The sequence below is a fragment of the Canis lupus genome, chromosome X (genome assembly GCF_011100685.1).
Source record: "Canis lupus familiaris isolate Mischka breed German Shepherd chromosome X, alternate assembly UU_Cfam_GSD_1.0, whole genome shotgun sequence".
In the NCBI taxonomy this organism is placed as follows: Eukaryota; Metazoa; Chordata; class Mammalia; order Carnivora; family Canidae; genus Canis; species Canis lupus.
In genome coordinates this window covers 44,896,432-44,913,659 of record NC_049260.1, presented here as the reverse complement: position 1 = coordinate 44,913,659, position 17,228 = coordinate 44,896,432, and positions in this window count along the sequence as shown.

Here is a 17,228-nt window from a genome sequence, read left to right as displayed (position 1 = left end):
TTCAAACCTCATTCCCTCATCCTCTGGCCATTACTGGTTTGCTAATATTCTCATTCTCAATTTGGCCATACATACAAGGATGTAAGTATCAGCATGTCTTTAAGTAAGAGTATGAAGCCTGAGGCAGGTAGGTCATAATTATAACAAGGCTAGATCTCCAGTTGATCTAATCCTTATTCTGACCCTTTAAGAGATCTAACTCCTGCAGGTAATCACTGTTTCTCTTGCATCCTCATGTTCTTTTGCTCTAGTGGTTATTCCCATCAGCATACAATCATGCTCCATTCTACTCCATTTTAAACAAATACCTTTCCTTGATTACACTTCCCTACCAATTATTGGTCCACATACCTGCTACCCTTTACAGCAAAGCCTCTATCATAAGTTGTCTAATTGGGCTGTCTCCACTTCTCCCCTCTCCCTCCAACAAGTCTTGCATCCCCCTCTGCCCTCTAAACTTCTTTTTTCGTGCTCTTCAACAACCAGCATGATGTGACATCATAGTATCATTGCTGTGCTTCTGTTTAACTTCTTAGTAACATTAAACATGCTGCCTGCTTCCTCTTCCTTGATATCTCTTGAATTTCATGAAACCACTCTCTTCTGGTTTTCTTCCTTCCTGCGTGGATCCTATCCTTTGACTTAGTTAAGGGCTCCTCTTCCTCTAAACATCTATACAGGTTGACACGCTCTAGGCTGGTGCTCTGTATCCTCCTTTCTTCCTTTTGTACATTTTCTAAGTTACTTTTAATCAACTTATATGCCTTAAATATATACAGCTATTCGTATGTCAATCACATCTCACTAATGTGGCTTAAAAATAAAATAGAACATATTTCTTTTCCCCTTATGACTGCAAACACACACCTGCCAACCTCTGTATGAATCAGGGTGTGATTATGATAGAAAAAGGCTCAAGTTTGTTCAATCGAAAATAAATCTTTTTGAGAAGAAATCACAAGGGAATTTACAAAATATTCTGAACTGAATCAAAGTTAAATTTAATCAAAGTTAAATCAAAGTTAAATTTATTGACACATCTTAAATCAATCATCTTCTGCCTTAAGAAATGAAAAAAAAAAAAGAACAGAAAATCAAATCCATGGTAGATAGAAGAATGAAATGCTTAAAATAACAGTGAAGAGCATCAAAACAAAAATAAAAAACTCTAGAAAGTCAACAAATTCAAAAAGTCATTCTTTAAAAATATTAGGCAGGTTTATATAGCCCGAGACATACAAGATCAAGAAAAAGAGAGAAAGTCTCAAAATCATAAGAAATGCAGAATTGGACATCACTATAGGCTCTGTAAGAATTTAAAAGAATGTAAAATATACCATAAAAACTGGTAACAACAATTTGGAACATTTAGGTGGAAAGGACAAAACTCCTTGAAACAATACAAACTTACCAAACTGACATATGGCAAAACAGGCTATGCACATGGTCCCACATAGAGCTTACAATCCAAACTTTCCAAATAGCACACTCCATCCCAGTCAGTTTCACCAGTGTATTCTCTTAAACATTTAAGGAGGACATTATGCCATTTCTACACAAATTTTTCCAGAAAATTGATTAAAAGTGAAAATGTCCCAAGTCCTTTTATGAGGCCAGTGTGAACTGGATAAAATGTTAAGTTGCTTAAACATTTACAGATCTGGTAATGTAATGTATCTCAACAGAATAAAAACAAAATGATATGGTGTTATGAATAGAAAGAAAAGAAGCTTTTGACAGAATTTAACACACATATATGATAAAAATTCTCAGAAAATTGGGAAGAGAAGGAAACTTCCTCAACCTGTGAAGGATAGCAGTGAAAAACTTCCGTGTAACATTATACTCAAATATAAAAGGCTAAGTGTTCACCCCATAGGATCAGGGGCAACCCCTCCCTTATTTAACGATGTACCAGAGATCCTCATCAGTGCTAGAAGACAAGAAAATAAAATAAAAATCATAAATATTGGCAAAGAAGAAGTCAAAATGTGATTTTCTAGATAACATGATTTTTTTTCATGGAAAAACATGTTCAGCCTACAAAAACTTGCTCCAAATAACAAGTGTGTTTAATAAGGTTGCAGGCAGGTATTAAGGAGGGCAGTTGTTGTGATGAGCACTGTGTATTTTGTGTAAGCAATGAATCACTGAATTCTAGTCCTGAAATCAATATTGCACTGTATGTTAACTAACAAAATTTAAATTAAAAAGCAAGGTTGCAGGTAAGTCATTTAAAAAAATCAGCTGTCTCTATATATTGATTATTACCAATTGGAAGTGCAGTTTAAAAAATAATACGGTTATAATTCCAAATATCTAAGAATAAATCTAGCAAAAGTGTACAATATTCCTACACCAAAACTACAAAATATCACAAAGAGAAAGCTTAAGAGAACTAAATAAATGCAAAAAGGCTAAAAAACAAAAAGTTTTAATCGCAGTGTAGTTAACGTCCAGTGTTCTATCATTTTCAGGTGCACGATGTAGTGATTCAACAATGCCATATATTGCACGGTGCTCATCAAGGTAAATGTGCTCTTAATCCCCTTCACCTGTTTTACCTACCCATCCCCCACCCACCTCCCCTCTGGTAACTCTCTGTTCTCTATGGTTAAGAGTATGTGTTTTGGTTTGTTTCTTTTTTAAAAAATACTCAAGTTATATGTCATTTCTCCCCTGATTGATCTACAGATTCATTTTGACTGCTATGAAAACTGCAGCAGACTTTTAAAACTAATTTACAAATTGACTAAAAACGTATGTAGAAAAACCAAGTATCGGAATTGTCAACACATTCTTGAGGAAGACAGGTTATGTTACCCTACGTCAGGACTTGCTATAAAGTTACAGTAATCAAGACAATATACAGCAATCAAGACTTTAAGAGTAGACAAATAGACAAATGGATGATAATCAATTCCAGAAATAGAGCCACCTATTCACAGAGCCAACTGATTTTCATCCAAAGCATCAAGCAAATTTCGTAGGTTAAGGTTTCAATGTCCTCCAGCCAAAAGAGCTCCAGGAACATTAATTAAACAAGTTGCAATGAGGGGGAACACACGCCATGGAGAATCACAGGGAGTGTCAGTAAGAGGCTGTTAAAGAGAACCTTCTACAGGATTTGAGCTTTGGTCGAATGATTGAAGGACGATGTAACACAAGGGAAGATCCAGTCTAATTTGAATGCTTTCAGAAGGCATGGATAATCTTCTCATTGGTTGTCTATCTCACTACACCTTATCTACAGGAAGGAGGGATTAAAAGGATGATAAATTTATAGTTGGTAAAGAAGCAGCAGTCACTCATTTTGTCCAAGAGAGTGGGTGTATGGTATTTTATGTGTGGCACAGGGACTTTCCTTTTGCCTGTGCTTGGACACAATTATGGAACAGCCATGCTTTGTTTCATTTTATCATGGTCTCAGAATAACCCTGTATGAGACTTGTATTTAGTGAATATGTTTCTGTTTGTTAGTAGAATAACATGGCCTACCTGTGGGATTATAAGGGAAAGGAGAGAAAATGAGTGGGAAAAATCAGAGAGGTGACAAAACATGAGAGACTCCTAACTCTGAGAAACGAACAAGAGGTAGCAGAAGGGGAGGTGGGGCAGGGGCACCTGACTAGATGAGTACTGGGTGTTATATGTTGGCAAACAAAACTCCAATAAAACATAGATAAATAGATATAATATTACATATATATATATATATACACATATATACACATACATATATAGAAACAAAGGGATAGAAGAAAATTATTTGTTCTGATAAGGATCACACTCAGACAATATAATTAATGGTGAATTACTGAAAGTGTTCTTCCTGAGACTTGAATGGTAGAAAGGATCCAAGGTTGGCTATTATCTCCACTTATGTCCAAAAATATAGTGGTAACCCTGACTACTGAAGTAGAGGAAAATCAATTTAAAAAATTGATCAAGGGGCATCTGGGTGATTCAGTGTTTGAGTGTCTGCCTTCAGCTGAGGGCATGATCCCAGGGTCCCGGGATTGAGTCCTGCATTGGGCTTCCCGTGGAGAGCCTGCTTCTCCCTCTGCCTATGTCTCTGTCTCTGTCTCTGTCCATCATGAATAAATAAAATCTTAAAAATAAATAAATAAATAAATAAATAAATAATTGATCAACTATATTGAAAGGAAGGAATTAAAATATCTTTATTCACAGATGGTATAGTTACATGTATACTCAATTCAAAAGAACCTACAAGCTCTTAGAATACATACGTGAGTTTAGCAAGATCACAGGGTGTAAAGCCAATAAATAAACATCAATCATTTTCTATGTATTAGCAACCAACCAATGTTTTCAAAAAAATTAAAACCAAACCATACACAATAGCACTAAACAGACAAAATACAAAGGAACCAATCAAATGAAAGAAGTGCAAGGTCTCTGCAATTAAACCACAAAATGCTATTCAAAGAATTTTTTAAATTCGAATGCTGGATGATTTCACTCATATGTGGAATTTAAGAAGCAAAACAAATGAGCAAAGGGGGGAAAAAAGAGAGAAGAAGACAGGCAAAACAAGAAACAAACACTTAACCACAGAGAACAAACTGATGGTTACCAGAGGGGAGATTAGTGGGGGGATGGGTAAATATGTGATGGGGATTAGGCAGTGCACTTGACATGATGAGCATCAGCTGTTATATGGAAGTCTGCAATCATTGTATTGTACACCTAGAACTAATATTACACTCTATGTTAACTATTTGGAGTTTAAATAATTTTTTTATTGGAGTTCAATTTGCCAACATATAACATAACACCCAGTGCTCATCCCGTCAAGTGTCCCCCTTAGTGCCCATCACCCAGTCACCCCAACCCCCCACCCATCTCCCTTTCCACCACCCCTTGTTCGTTTCCCAGAGATAGGAGTCTCTCATGTTCTGTCACCCTCACTGTCATTTCCCACTCATTTTCACTCCTTTCCCCTTTAATCCCTTTCACTATTTTTTATACTCTTCAAATGAATGAGACCATATAACGTGTGTCCTTCTCCAAATGACTTGATTCACTCAGCATAATACCCTCCAGTTCCATCCATGTTGAAGCAAATGGTGGGTATTCGTCGTTTCTAAAGGCTGAGGAATATTCCATTGTATACAAAGACCACAACTTCTTTATCCATTCATCTTTTGATGGACACCGAGGCTCCTTCCAAGGTTTGCCTAATGTGGACATTGCTGCCATAAACATTGGGGTGCAGCCCTGTCTCAGCATTTCACTGCATCTGTATCTTTGGGTAAATCCCCAGCAGTGCAATTGCTGGGTCCTTAGGGCAGTTCTACTTTTACTCTTTGAGGAACCTCCACATAGTTTCCCAGAGTGGCTGCACCAGTTCACATCCCCACCAATAGCGCAAGAGGGTTCCCCTTTCTCCACATCCTCTCCAACATTTGTGGTTTCCTGCCTTGTTAATTTGCCCCCTTCTCACTGGTGTGAGGTGGTATCTCATTGTGGTTTTGATTTGTATTTCCCTGATGGCAAGTGATGCGGAGCATTTTCTCCTGTGCTTGTTGGCCATGTCTATGTCTCCCTCTGTGAGATTTCTCTTCATGTCTTTTGCCCATTTCATGATTGGATTGTTTATTTCTTTGCTGTTGAGTTTAAGAAGTTCTTTATAGACCTTGGAAACTACCCCTTAATCTGATAGGTCATTTGCAAATATCTTCTCCCATTCTGTAGGTTGTCTTTTAGTTTTGTTGACTGTTTCTTTGGCTGTGCAGAAGCGTTTAATCTTGATGAAGTCCCAATAGTTCATTTTTGCTTTTGTTTCCCTTGCCTTCATAGACGTATCTTGGAGGAAGTTGCACTGGGTGTTATGCTATACGTTGACAAATTGAACTTAAATAAATAAATAAATAAATAAATAAATAAATAAATAAATAAAAAGTTGCCGTGGCCAAGTTCAAAACGGGTGTTGCCTGTGTTCTCCTCTAGGATTTTGATGGAATCTTGTCTCACATTTACATCTTTCATCCATTTTGAGTTTCTCTTTGTGTATGGTGTAAGAGAATGGTCTAGTTTCATTCTCTGCACATGGCTGTCCAATTATCCCAGCACCATTTGTTGAGGAGACTGTCCTTTTCCCAGTGGATAGTCTTTCCTCCTTTCTTGAATATTAGTCGACCATGGAGTCAAGGGCCCATTTCTGGATTCTCTATTCTATTCCATTGATCTATGTGTCTGTTTTTGTGCCAATACCACACTGTCTGATGATCACAGCTTTGTAGTACAACCTGAAATCTGGCATTGTGATGCCCCCAGCTCTGGTTTTCTTTTTCAATATTCCCCTGGCTATTTGGTGTCTTTTCTGATTCCACAAAAATCTTAAAATAATTTGTTCCAACTCTCTGAAGAAAGTCCATGGTATTTTGATAGGGATTGCATTACATGTGTAAATTGCCGTGGGTAACATTGACATTTTCGCATATTAATTCTTACAATCCATGAGCATGGAATATTTTTCCATCTCTTTGTGTCTTCCTCAATTTCTTGCAGAAGTGTTCTGTAGTATTCAGGGTATAGATAGTTTACAACTTTGGTTAGGTTTATTCCTAGGTATCATATGATTTTGGGTGCAATTGTATTTGGGATTGACTCCTTCTTTTCTCTTTCTTCAGTCTCATTGCTAGTGTACACAAATGCCACTAATTTCTGGGCATTGATTTTGTATCCTGCCACACTGCCAAATTGCTGTATGAGTTCTAGCAATCTTGGGGTGAAGTCTTTTGGGTTTTCTAGGTACAGTATCATGTCATCGGAGAAAAGGGAGAGTTTGACTTCTTCTTTGCCAATTTGAATACCATTTATTTCTTTTTGTTGCCTTATTGCTGAGGCTGACTTCTAGTACTATGTTGAATAGCAGTGGTGAGAATGGACTTCCCTGTCCTGTTCCTGATCTTAGGGGAAAGCCTCCTATATGGTTCTTGTTTTTTCTCTTGGTGATATGATCAATCACGTTGATTGCTTTACAAGTGTTGAACCAGCGTTGCATCTCGTGGATAAATCCCACTTGGTCATGGTGAATAATCTTCTTAATGTATTGTTGGATCCTATTGGCTAGTATCCTGTTGAGAATTTTTGCCTCTGTTTTCATCAGGGATACTGGTCTATAATTCTCCTTTTTGGTGGGGTCTTTGCCTGGTTTTGGGTATTTAACATTTCTTAATTTTAAGGTGATGCTGGCCTCATAGAAAGAGTTTGGAAGTATTCCATCTCTTTCTATCTTTCCGAACAGCTTTAGTAGAATAGATGTGGTATCTTCTTTGAACATTTGCTAAAATTCTCCTGCGAGGCCATCTGGCCCTGGACTTTTGTGTCTTGGGAGTTTTGGGATGACTGCTTCAATTTCCTCCCTGGTTATTGGCCTGTTCAGGTATTCTTATTCTTCCTCTTCCAGTTTTGGTAGTTTGTGTTTTTCCAGAAATGCATGCATTTCTTCTAGATTGCCTAATTTATTGACGTATAGCTGGTCAGAATATGTTTTAAAAATCATTTGTATTTCCTTGGTGTTGGTGGTGATCTCTCCTTTCTCATTCATGATTTTATTAATTTGAGTCTTTTCTCTCTTCTTTTTAATAAGGCTGGCTAATGGTTTATCTATCTTATTAATTCTTTCAGTGAACCAACTCCTGGTTTTGTTGATCTGTTTCACAGTTCTTCTGGTCTGTATTTCATTGAGTTCTGATCAAATCTTTATTAATTTTCTTCTTCTGCTGGGTTAGGATCTACTTGCTCTTTTTTCTCCACTCCTTTATTTTTATTTTAATAATAAATTTATTGTTTATTGGTGTTCAATTTGCCAATACAGAATAACAACCAGTGCTCATCCCGTCAAGTGCCTCCCTCAGTGCCCGTCACCCATTCTCCCCAACCCCCGCCCTCCTCCCCTTCCACCACCCCTAGTTCATTTCCCAGAGTTAGGAGTCTTCATGTTCTGTCTCCCTTTATGATATTTCCTACCCATTTCTTCTCCTTTCCCTTCTATTTCCTTTCACTATTATTTATATTCCCCAAAAGAATGAGACCATATAATGTTTGTCCTTCTCTGAGTGACTTATTTCACTCACCATAATACCCTCCAGTTCCATCCACGTTGAAGCAAATGGTGGGTATTTGTCATTTCTAATAGCTGAGTAATATTCTGTCTCCAGCTCCTTTAGGTGCAAGATTAGCTTTTGTTTTTGAGTTCTTTCTGGTTTTTGGATGGATGATTGTATTGTGATGTATTTCCCCCTCTGGGCTGCTTTTGCTGTATCCGAAAGATTGGTTGTATCTTCATTCTCATTAGTTTCCATGAATCTTTTTAATTCTTCCCTAATTTCCTGGTTGACCCTTTCATCTTTTAGCAGGATGGTACTTAACCTCCACGTGTTCGAAATCCTTCCAAACTTTTTCTTGTGATTTAGTTCTAGTTTCAAACCATTATGGTCGGAAAATATGCAGGGGATGATCCCAATCTTTTGGTATCGGTTAAGACCTGATTTGTGACCCAGTATGTGTTCTATTCTGGAGAAAGTTCCATGTGCACTTGAGAAGAATGTGTATTCAGTCACGTTTGGATGTAAAGTTCTGTAAATATCTGTTAAATCCATCTGGTCCAGTGTATCATTTAAAGCTCTTGTTTTTTTGGAGATGTTGTTCTTAGAATGTCTGTCGTTTGTACGAAGTGCTATATTCAAGTCACCAAGTATAAGTGTATTATTATCTAAGTATGTCTTAACTTTTTTTTTTTTAACTTTGGTTATTAATTGATATACTTGGCAGCTCCCACATTTGGGGCATAGATATTCATGATTTTAGGTCCTCTTCTGGATAGATCTTTTAAATATGATATAGTGTTCCTCTTCATCTCTTACTACAGTCTTTGGGATAAACTTTAATTTATCTGATATAAGGATGGCTACCCCTACTTTCTTTTGAGGACCATTTGAATGGTAAGTGGTTTTTGAACCTTTTATTTTCAGGCTATAGGTGTCCTTTTGTGTAAAATGAGCCTCTTGTAGACAGCAAATAGATGGGTCTTGCTTTTTTATGGAGTCTGAAACCCTGCGCCTTTTGATGGGGTCATTAAGCCCATTCACGTTCAGAGTTACTATTGAAAGATATGAATCTAGTGTCTTCATGATACCTATTTAGTCCCTGTTTTTGTGGATTGTTTCCTTGGACTTCCTCTTTCTTTTACAGGGTCCCCCTTAATATTTCTTGCATAGCTGGTTTGGTAGTCACATATTCTTTCAGTTTCTGCCTATCTTGGAAGTACTTTATCTCTCCTTCAATTCTGAATGAGAGCCTTGCTGGATAAAGTATTCTTGGTTGCAGGTTCTTCTCATTTAGTACCCTATATATATCATGTCAGCCCTTTCTGGCCTGCCAGGTGGAGAGGTCTGCTTTAATCTTATACTTCTCCCCATATAAGTTTGGGATCTCTTGTCTCTTGCTCCTTTAAGGATTTTCTCTTTATCTTTGGAATTTGCAAGTTTCACTATTAAGTGTCGGGGTTTTCAACGGCTTTTGTTTATTTTAGTGGGGATCTCTCTATCTCCTGGATCTGAATCCCTGTTTCCCTTCCGAAGTTAGGAAGGTTCTCAGCCATGATTTGTTCAAATACACTTTCTCGTCCTCTGTCCCTTTTGGCATCCTCTGGAACCCCAATTAAACGTAGATTTCTCCTTCTGAGGCTGTCATTCATTTCCCTTAACCTTTCCTCACGGTCTTTTGTTTTTCTCTTTTTTCCTCAGCTTCCTTCCTTGCCATCAACTTGTCTTCTATGTCACTCACTTGTTCTTCTACCTCATTAACCCTCATCGTTAGGACCACCAGTTTGGATTGCATCTCATTTAATTGATTTTTAATTTCGGCCTGATTAGATCTGAATTCTGCAGTCATGAAGTCTCTTGAATCCTTCATGTTTTTTTCCAGAGCCACCAGTAGCTTTATAATTGTGCTTCTCAATTGGCTTTCTGACATCGAATTGTACTCCAAATTTTGTAACTTGTGGGAGAGAGGACTGTTTCTGATTCTTTCTTTGTGGTGAGTTCTTTCTAGTCATTTTGCTCAGTGCAGAGTGGCTAAAAATGAGTTGTACCTGTTAGAAGCGCAAACTCTTCTCTCTGTAGCATTCCAGCTGTTGTGTCTTTAAAGCTCCGGTCAATTTCCTAGGTTTTCAGGATGATTTGAAAGTTATCTAGGTAAGTTGGTGGGACAGGTGACTTTGGGACCCTGGCCCTCTGCCATCTTGCCCCACCCCCCATTTGTTCTTTTTATCTCTAGTCATTAAATCAGTGCTGCTGCATGACACTCTAACTCTTGACTTTTTATATCCAGTCATAGACTTTCAGCACAGTATTTATTTTGAAATAAGTAAAAATTCTTATTTTTCTCTCTTATTAATGTAAAGTTTGGCAGTCTTTTGTCTGGTGCCATCAGACATCTTGATTATTGTGACAACTCTAGACCTGCCTGCTCTAACTAATGTAATCATGCGCAGTGTCTGCAGGTTGTTTAATAATCACAGAGAGAACTGACAAACTGATACTGTGTATTGTTTGCTTCTATGATACGGAGTTGTATAAAAACTTAAAACGAACAAGTTTTGTAGTTTAGTGATTTCCATATACATAAAGGGATATATTAATACTTGGTCACTTAAATTGTTATTCACATAAGCCACTGTAGTAGATAAAACTTTATGCTACACCCATGTATGTGTTGCCCCACACTGTGTGATCTTGTTCTTTTTGTTAAGCAGCACTCATGTAGACAGTGCATTTCTAAACATGCTGAGCACTCGAAAGTGCAGTCAGCAGTAAGTTCTTTTAATGAATATCAGTTTTAATTTATGGACTGCCTTAACAATATTCTGTACAAAATACTGCACTGTGTTGCACAGATACTACTTGGTTTTCCTCCATTCATACTTTTATGATAGAACCTCAGCTTTTAAAATTCTGTTCTTATTCTATGAGGCATGTTGCATACTTCCCTGATGGGATGGATGGCTCTGTAAATGAAGGGATATTTAAACTTGCTACCATAATTCAACATTATTAATGATTACCATCAACCATTACAAAGAATATGGTAATCTGCTCGTGCCTAAAAGGAAGAATTGGAACTAAAATATGTGACTGTGTGGGGACCGCATAGGTTCATTAATTGACCTATAGCTAAAACTTAATGTGTTTCTGTGTCTGTTCATTTCTTTCAGCATTCAAGACATCCAAACTCTATTACCAACATTTTCCTGTGCATTAATTTCTGCATTTAAAAACCTGTTACTAAACTTTGTAAATACATGAATTTTCTTTTATTTAGGTGATGCATATTTTTGTCTGTTTACTGCTCTTCTCAGCCTTATTCAATAAGCTTGCACTTTGAGGGTTGTATTGACAATTTCAACTTAAAATGTGCATCATGATAGAAGGTGCCTTTTGGAAGGGGATGGGAAGAAAGTTACCATGAGCGAGGTCCATAGACATTGTGCTAGAAAGACATGAGCTCATTTCTCAAAGAATTGGGGCTGCTGGCTAGTTACAATAGAAATAAACTTTTAAAATATCAAAAAAAAGAGAAACTGATTTGATCATAGATAAAGGAGGTCATGTGTAAAACCAATTTTGCTGTTGAAGTCTGCAATGTATCAAATTTGTAAACTGTTAAAACATAGACTTGTTTTCAAAACAAACGTGAATTCTGTAAATTTTCAATTAAAAAATAACAAAATCTAGCATATAAATGCTAAGAATCTTAAAGCTTTTCATCAAAGTGCAAATTGACCACATAGTTTAATTGACAACATATAGAAATGTTCATAAAATATGTGAGATATATATGTTAAAAATAAAGGTTAGTCTCTTAATAAATTTATTATACCATGTTAATTACTGTAAAATCAAGTATTATAAGAACATATGAAGGCAGATTCAATAAATATATTAATTTGTAATGTCAGAATTATCTAGTTTTTACACTGAGTCAAAATCACTACAAACATTGTCCCATTCATTTTTAAAATAAAAGGATAGGCTAGTAGGTGAAAAGCAAAAAAGAAAGATACCTTTACAGAAATGAATTTTTGAATGAATGATTAGTTTATATGGTCTTCAAAATAAGTATTAGTTTTCATTTTATTAAAGTAAAATAAAATAGAAGGGAAACAAAAAAGAGGTGGAACTTTGTCAAAGATCCTTTTAATTGAACAGATATTAATTCCTAGAAGATTCCTCCAAGATTAAATAAATAAACTTTCAAAAACACTGTTGGTTTGGAACATTTTAATGGAATGTTTTCATCATATGAATGTAGCAGATTTTATTAATTACCTCTACTCATTATAGATATTTGGGTAGTTCTTCATGTGGCATATTACATGAAGCACATGCATGTATACAATATTGTGCTTAAGCACAATGTTGTATATATCTTTTGGTAATAATTGGACTCATCTATGTGGATTTCTGCAAATGTTTATCCAACAGTGGAAGCACTAGGTCACAGGGCATTGCATATGTTCAGATTAATATATGCTACCAAAATGGTCATACCAATTTACACTCCCATCAGTTATGTATAACAGTTTGCATATCTCCATGTTCTTAACAGAAGTTAGCATTGTTATTTACTGTTGTTGTTTTTAGTCAATGGAGTTGGTATGTAGTGGGACATGAATTGTAGGTTTGATTTCCTGATGCCTAGCACCTTGTCACCTATTTTTTTTAATCATTTGAAATCTTTTCTTGTAAAGTGCTTGCTCCACACTTCTGTCAATTTTTCTACTGATTTGTTTGCCTTGTTTATAGTGATTTTTTAGTTTTATTTATACATACTAAGTAAGAGTAATTTTGAATATATGTATTGCAAATATTGTATCTCATTCTGTGGTTTGTCTTTTCACTCTTAATAGTATCTTTTCATGAACAAAAGTTCATAAGAACCACAAAGAGTACAATTATTATCATTTTTATTCTTTATTTTTTGTATATATATATGTACACATTTGTGGTCTTTTATTCTTTTATTTTTTATTTTTTAAAATTTTTTATTGAAGTTCAATTTGCCAACATATAGCATAACACCTAGTGCTCATTGCACCAAGTGCCCCCCTCAGTGCCCATCACCCAGTCACCCCTACCCCCCGGCGACCTCCCTTTCCACCACAACCTTGTTCATTTCCCAGAGTTAGGAGTCTCTCATGTTCTGTCTCCCTTTCTGATATTTCCCACTCATTTTTTCTCCTTTCCATTGTGGTTTTTTTGAGGTGTATCTTTTTTTTAAATTTTTATTTATTTATTTATGATAGTCACAGAGAGAGAGAGAGAGAGAGAGAGAGAGGCAGAGACACAGGCAGAGGGAGAAGCAGGCTCCACGCACTGGGAGCCCGACGTGGGACTCGATCCCGGGTCTCCAGGATCGCGCCCTGGGCCAAAGGTAGGCGCTAAACCGCTGCACCACCCAGGGATCCTTCCATTTGTGTTTTTTTAAAATTGTTTTTGGACTTTGGACTTTGCTTAAAAATCTTTTCCATTTGGTTACAAATAATGCATATTACATTCTATAAAGCAGAAGTATTACAAACAGCACCCTTAATCATAATGGAATAAAATAGACAATTTTAATCAAAATAAGAAAGCCTATGAAGCTTTCCACCTAAGAATTTTAAACTATTAAGAATGAGATTTATAAACCAAAACTATGGGCTTTTTAAAAACAATTAGCAAAAACACTGCATATGGAAGTTTGTGCCATACACATAAAACAGTAATTAAAGGAAAATTTCAGAATCTTACATTTTCATAACTAAAAGTATTGAAAATAAATTCTCATCTCAAAAAGCTGGAAAAATAACAGGAAATTAACGTAAAGAAGACATGAGGTATGAAGTACAGGCATATCTTGTTTTACTGTGCCTCACAGGTACTGCATTTTTTACAAATTGAATGTGGCAATCGTGAGTCAAGCAAACCTAACAGTTCTATTTTCCAACAGCATTTGCTCATGTGTCTCTGCATCACATTTTGCTAATTCCTGTAATATTTTAAACGTTTTCATAATTGTTACATTGTTTGGTGATCTGTGATCAATGGTCCTTAATGTTACTATTGTCATTGTTTTGGCACACCATGAACTGCACCCATATAAGCTAGCAAACTTAATCAGTAAATGTGTGTGTTCTGACTCCCTCTCCTTGAGCTTTCCTATTCTCTGAGACACCAAAATATTGAAATTAGGCTAATTTAAGGTGTTCATGTGAAAGGGAGAGTCACATGTCTCTAACTTTAAATCAAAAGCTGGAAATAATTAAGCTTCATGAGAAAAGAAGGACAAAATCTGAGATAAGCTAAAAGCTAGACCACCTGGGCCAAATAGCCAAATTTACAGTGCAAAGGAAAAGTTCTCAAAGGAAATTAAAAATGTTCCTCCGTGATCATACAAATGATAAAAAAGTGAAACAGTCTTGTTGAAGATGTGGAGAAAGTTTTAGCGGTCGGATCAAAGATCAAACCAGCCACAGCATTCCCTTAAGCCAAAGCCTAATTTAGAGTATGGCCTAACTCTCTTCAATTATGTGAAGGCTTAGAGAGATGAGGAAGCTGCAGAAGAAAAGTTTGAAGCTAACAGAGGTTGATTTGTGAGGTTTAAGGAAAGAAGCTATCTCCATAACATAGAAATGCATAGTGAAGCAGCAAGTGCTGATGTAGAAGCTGCAGCAAAGTATAGAGGAGATCTAGCTAAGATAATTAGTGAGGGTGGCTAAACTAAACAACAGATTTTCAATGTAGATGAAGCAGCCTTCTGTTGAAAGAAGATGCCATCTAGAACTTTCATAGCTAGTGAGAAGTCAATGCCTGACGTCAAAGTTTCAAAGGACAGGCTGACTCTCATGTTAGGGGCTAATGCAGCTGGTGACATGAAATTGAAGCCAATGCTAATTTACCATTTTGAACATTTCAAAGCCTTTAAGAATGATGCTAAATCTACTCTGCCTGTGCTCTATAAGTGGAACAACAAAGCCCGGATAATAGCACATCTATTTACAACATGGTTTGCTGAATATTTTTAACTCACTGTTGAGACCTACTGTTGAGAAAAAGAAGATTCCTTTCAAAATACTACTGCTCATTGACAATGCACCTGGTCATTCAAGAGCTCTGATGGAGATGTACAATGAGGTTAATGTTATTTTCATGCCTGCTAACATGACATCCACTCTGCAGCCCCTGGATCAAGAAGTAATTTTGACATTCAAATATTATTATTTAAGAAATACATTTCATAAAGCTATAATTATCATAGTGATTCCTCTGATGGATCTGAGCAAAGTAAATTGAAAACCTTCTGGGAACAATTCACCATTCTAGTTGCCATTAAGAGCATTTATGATTCATAGGAATAGATTAAAATATCAACAGTAACAGGAGTTTGGAAGGAGTTCATTACAACCCTCATGGATGACTTTGAAGAGTTTAAGACTTCAACAGAGGAAGCAACTGCAAATATGTTAGAAATAGCAAAAGAATTAGAATTGGAAGTGGAGCCTGAAGATATGAATGAATGGCTGCAATCTTATGGTAAAACTTTAATGGTCAAGAAGTTGCTTCTCATGGATGTGCAAAAAAAGTGGTTTCTTGAGATGGAAACTACTTCTGGTGAAGATGCTGTCAATATTGTTGAAATGACAACAAGAAATTTATATTATATAAATTTAGTTGATATAGCAGCAGCAGGGTTTAAGAAGCTTGACCCTTGACTCTAATTTTGGAGGAAGCTCTACTGTGGGTAAAATGTCAAATAGCATCACATGCTACGAAGAAACCACTTGTGAAAGGGAGAGTCAATCAATGGGACAAACTTCACTGTTGTCTTATTTTAAGAAATTGCCACAGGGGTGCCTGAGTGGCTCAATTGGTTAAGTGGTAGACTCTTGATTTTGGCTCAGGTCATGATCTCAGGGTCCTGGGATAGAGCCCTCAACTGGGCTCCACACTCAGCACAGAGTCTGCTTGAGGATTCTCTCTCTCCCTCTCCCACTGCCCCTCCACCTGCTCACACACTCTCTCTCTAAAATATGTAAACCTGAAAAAATTGCCATGGTCATCCCAAACTTCAGTAATCACTATCCTGATTAATCAGCAGCTATCAACATTAAGGTGAGACCTTCCAGCAGCAAAAAGATTCACTTTACTGTAATATTCACTTTATTGAATATGGAACTGAACCTGCAATAAATCTAAGCATGCCAATGGTAAAGATAAAAGGAGAAAGTAATGAACTAGAGAGAGATAAATGGTAGGAAAAAACCAATATAGACAACTCACTAGTGCTGATCAATAAAAATGCAGAAATTACTAATTTATGATATGATAAAGGATAATAAACATTGAAATAGCACTTTTAAAGAAATCATACATTTTTTCTATTCCTGTACACATATAATATGAAAATGTATATGAAATGTGGAATTTCTTAGGAAAAACCATTTATTGATTTTGACCCAATTAGAAATAGAAAGCTTAAACAAACTGATTTCCATAGAAAGAAAGACAGTTAAAATTATCCCCACTAAAAGTATGAGGCTTAGATGTTTTCAGGGGGAATTCTTCCAAATTTCAAAAACCATAGTCCCAAGTGCCCCATAAACTTTTTACAAGTATCAAAATGAGCATTTTATAATTTTCTATAAATCAACTAAAACATTTATATCTAAATCTAATAAACACAATACTAAAAATGCTAGGCTGATATCACTTATGAATATTGCATATATTATATACACACATGCATACGCATTATATATACAATCTTAGTGCTAAGTCTAACATCCTTTTTAATAGTGAGAGACTAATTGCATTTCTCATTAAGACATTAAGAAATCAGGGGTACCTGGGTGGCTCAGTCAGTTAAGCATCTGCCTTCAGCCCAGGTCACGATCCCAGCATTTTGGGAGTGAGCCTGGGGTTGGGCTCCCTGCTCATTGGAGACCTGTTTCTCCCTCTCCCTTTGCCCCTCCTCTGCTCAGCGCATGTGCTCTCTCTCTCAGATACATAAATAAAATCTTTTTAAAAAAGAAATGACAAGCATTCCCTCTGTCTTCAACTATATTATTTACTGTTATAGAGAAATTAACCAATGTAATTAGATAATAGAAATTAAATAGAGGCATAAAACCTAGGAAATAAAAATCCAAACTA